The 3,893-nt window shown below is 37.0% G+C and overlaps 1 non-coding gene across 1 annotated transcript; it reads right to left on the bottom strand.

Annotated features, from left to right (window-relative positions):
- Positions 1-735: 735 nt before the first annotated feature.
- Positions 736-816, bottom strand: LOC117086529. The gene has a single exon (XR_004438426.1). It is a non-coding gene; the product is annotated as a small nucleolar RNA SNORD66 (small nucleolar RNA).
- Between the last annotated feature and the right edge of the window lie 3,077 nt (positions 817-3,893).

The raw sequence follows: 3,893 nt of genomic DNA, 5'->3' as shown, positions 1-3,893 counted from the left end.
GCTGATTGCTACTTGGGAGGATATATGGTTAAACTTTATTCTGTTCTACAGGGTAGTAGATTACACCCATGGCTGCATTCAACTAGCCATCTTCTAGTGTCTTATGTTCATAATGAGAGACCATGAGAGAAAGTGCAGAGACTTCAGGGCAAACTGTAGTTACAGCTATAAAAACAACAATTTAGTGGAGTGGAAAGAAGTCTGGTTAAAGACAATCTGAAGACACATCTGGTTTACAGTTTTGTCTTTAATAGACTTTGGCCAGGGTAAGTCACTTAACTTTTATAATTTTTTTCCTTATGTTTACAATGAAGGGGTTCAATTTAGATAACCTGTAAGAGGTTTCAAGAGGTTCTAGGTTTTTCTAGTCCTAATATTCTATCATCCTATATTACTACTACACACAATATTCACATATATAAATTAAGCAATTGGATCAAATGGCTATGGAGAGATCTAGACTCAGGAGAACTAATGATATAGTTTCAATTTGAGTCCAAAGGCCTGAGAACGGGAGAGTCAGTGTAAGTTCCAGTCTGAATCTAAGTCTGAAGACCAATGTCCCAGCTCAGAGACAGACAGACAGAGGGAGAGAATTCTTGCTTTTTTAGCCTTTTACTTTATTCAAGCCTTCAACAGATTGGATAAGGCACACCCACACTGGGGAGAGCAATCTGCTTTACTCCGTTTACTGATTCGGATGTTAATTTCATTCAGAAACAGCTTCACAGACACACCCAGAAATAATGTTTAATCAATTATCTGGGAACTCTGTGGCCCAGTCAAACTGACACATAAAAGTAATCATCATAGGATTGGAAGGCTCAACTGTAAGAAGAACTTAGAAAAGACATCTTCGAAATTATCTGCTTCACTAGATGACTGAAATTGGTGAGCTCTTTTTGTTTTTTTTGGTGAGTTATTGGAAATCATAGTATGGCCAAACATACTGAAATAGACCCCTTAGGATGTTCTCAGATAACAGAACAGTATGGCTCATGAGAAAAGCAACAGCTGATGACAGCGCAAATATTTATGGAAATAAGGTGATTAAATAAAAATTAGAGACTGATATGGGTGAGATGAAAATTTTTGGTAAAAATAAATGTCAAAAGAGTTATGTATTGATTAAAATAATCTTAAACTAAGAGTTTTGGAAAATTACTAAATTTATTGGTCTTTTCAATCATGCTTGTTCAGATAGATGGCAATCCTTCTTTACTACTGTTTTCTTCAACTCAGGAAGAAAAATGCAAATTCATCTATTGTTACAGCTTGATATTGTGCAAAGAATTCTGGGAGATAAGTCAAAGCACTCAAGCCAAACTGGTGTTTCCACTTAAATAGGCATGTCTCTTAATCTCTCTGTTCCTTAATACTTTAGGATATTTTTCTACCTTAATATCTTAATTCTGAAGATATTTTGTTTTTAATCTCTTTGTACATCATCTATAAAGTGGCAATAAACCAATAACTATCCATCTAAGAAGCCATACAAACCTAAAGTTTTGTTGTTTCTTTCCTTTATTATAGCCATTTCCCTTGTTTGTTTACTTTAAACTTTTTATAGCAAGAACAAGAATTAGTGAAGTGACATTTACAGGATCGTCATTGCTTTTATTCTAAGTTAACATGATACTTTAATTGGAAACATTATGAAATTTAAAATAAATTTAATTTTGTTTCATTTAAAACTGAATGAAGAAAGGAAATAAGGCTGCTTTTATGCATTTTCCTTCGGAAATATCTAACTTTGAAAAAAGTGACTCTTTTTGAGCTACTTTCAGTATTAACTGGCCTCTGAGGAATCTCTTTGTAATGTTTAGAAACCAAAATCTTCATGCTGAAAGGTACTGCAGTTCTACTTCAGAAAGAAATGATATGCTAATAGAAAGCTTAAAACCAAAAAGGGAGACGGACGGGGAGAACAGAATGAAAGTACAGTGGAAGAAGTGGTACAGAAACTAGGATGCAGGTCCATCTTTCCCACTCCTTGAAGCTGGGCATGGTCATTGTGACTTGCTTTGTCCAACAAAATTCGGTGAAGTGATTTCATGCCAGTTATAAACTTAGGCTTCAAAAGGCCTCATGTGTTACTGCTTTTCCTTAGCCCAAATCCAGAAGAATAAATGAGTGCTCTTTTAACTCACTGAATTTTAAGGTGTTTATGGATCAGGAACTCACTGATATGAGACTCTAAGTTTCTTTTGAATAAGGAGCATGTCTTACTCATATTTAGATTGTCAGGGTATGGTGACCAGGTACTCAAGTGGCATATTTTGTGAAAAATATAATCGATACAGAAAGTTACAAAGAACAAAATAGTATCATCTGGAACCAACAAAGATAAATTGTTTTCATTTTTTCTTTCAATTTTATTATTAAAATAATGATCTTTTATTTTCTTCCCCAGAGTCCATCACTATCATGAATTTAGGATGTATCTTTATGATTCATGTTTTGATACTTTAACTATTTTAATGTATTTATAAACAGTATAATTGTGCTTTGTGCATATTAGAAATATTTGTACATATATGCATTTGGTTCACATATTATTCCACAATCTGTTTTTTAATTCAATATTGCTTTGTGATCTATATATGATGATATTCATAGTTTTACTGTTGGGAACAGGCCCCCAAATCTGGCCATAAACTGGCCCCAAACTGGCCATAAACAAAATTTCTGCAGCGCTATGACATGTTTGTGATGGCCATAATGCCCACACTGAAGGTTGTGGGTTTACTGGAATGAGGGCAACGAACACCTGGTCCGCCCAGGGCGGAAAACTGATTAAGATGTTCCCAAGCCACAAACAATAGCATGAATGATCTGTGCCTTAAGGACATGTTCCTGCTGCAGAGAACTAGCCAGAGCCCATCCCTTTGTTTCAACCCATCCCTTTGTTTCCCATTTATCTGTAATCTATACAAACAATACTGATCACTGGCTTGCTGTCAATAAACCTGTGGGTAAAACTGTTTGTGGCTCTCAGCTCTGAAGGTTGTCAACCCCCTGATTTCCCATTCCACACTCTATATTTCTATGTGTGTGTCTTTAATTCCTCTAGCACTGCTGGGTTAGGGTCTCCGTGACTGAGCTGGCCTCGGCAAGTGATGCCCATATGTAGGGTTGCTGGAGTGACAGTTGGAGAATGTGAAACTATGCTGGAGGACACCCGAGTACTCTAAAGCAATCTCTGTGTTGAGTAAGAAGGGGAGCTTGGAAGCATCAGGGTAACAATGGGACAAGTGTGGGTTCTGGTTTGTTCCACCTTGGAACCTTTTCACACTAATGATGAGGGGGAAGGAGAGTATAATGAAGTAACATAAGAGTTGACAGAGCAGAGCAGATTTGTTTGCCAGCTAAAGCTAAAGTGGCAAAGGAGGGAGAGGTTTGTCCCTACCCTTCTGCACCCCCTCATTATTTTGAAGAAAAAGAGTGGCCTGACCCTCCAAGTCTTTCTTTTCTGGAGGACACTAGGCAAAAAGTAGTTGTCCCAGTGACTGTTTGGGCAGTGCCTCGAGTGACTGCTCTCAGTTCTATTCAGGCAGGAATCCAGCAAGCTAGAAGAGAGGATGATATAGAGGCTTGGCAGTTCTCTGTTAGAATACACCCCCCAGATCAACAGGGAAGTATTATAGCTACATTTGAGCCTTTTCCCTTTAAACTACTCCAAGAATTTAAACAAGCTATTAATCAATATGGACGAGGTTTTCCTTTTGTAATGAGACTGTTAAAGAATGTTGCTGTCTGTAGTCAGATGATGCCAGTGGGGATGGTAGGATTAATAGGTAGATCTAGTTTAAATTTAAAAGGAGTGCAAGTACATACAGGAATCATTGATTCAGATTACAATGGGGAAATTCAAATTGTTATGTCTACTTCTG

The sequence above is a fragment of the Trachypithecus francoisi genome, unplaced genomic scaffold, assembly GCF_009764315.1.
Source record: "Trachypithecus francoisi isolate TF-2019V2 unplaced genomic scaffold, Tfra_2.0 Lachesis_group1, whole genome shotgun sequence".
Taxonomy (NCBI): Eukaryota; Metazoa; Chordata; class Mammalia; order Primates; family Cercopithecidae; genus Trachypithecus; species Trachypithecus francoisi.
The sequence above is the reverse complement of the archived record's forward strand: the minus strand, read 5'-3'. Positions and strand labels throughout refer to the sequence as shown.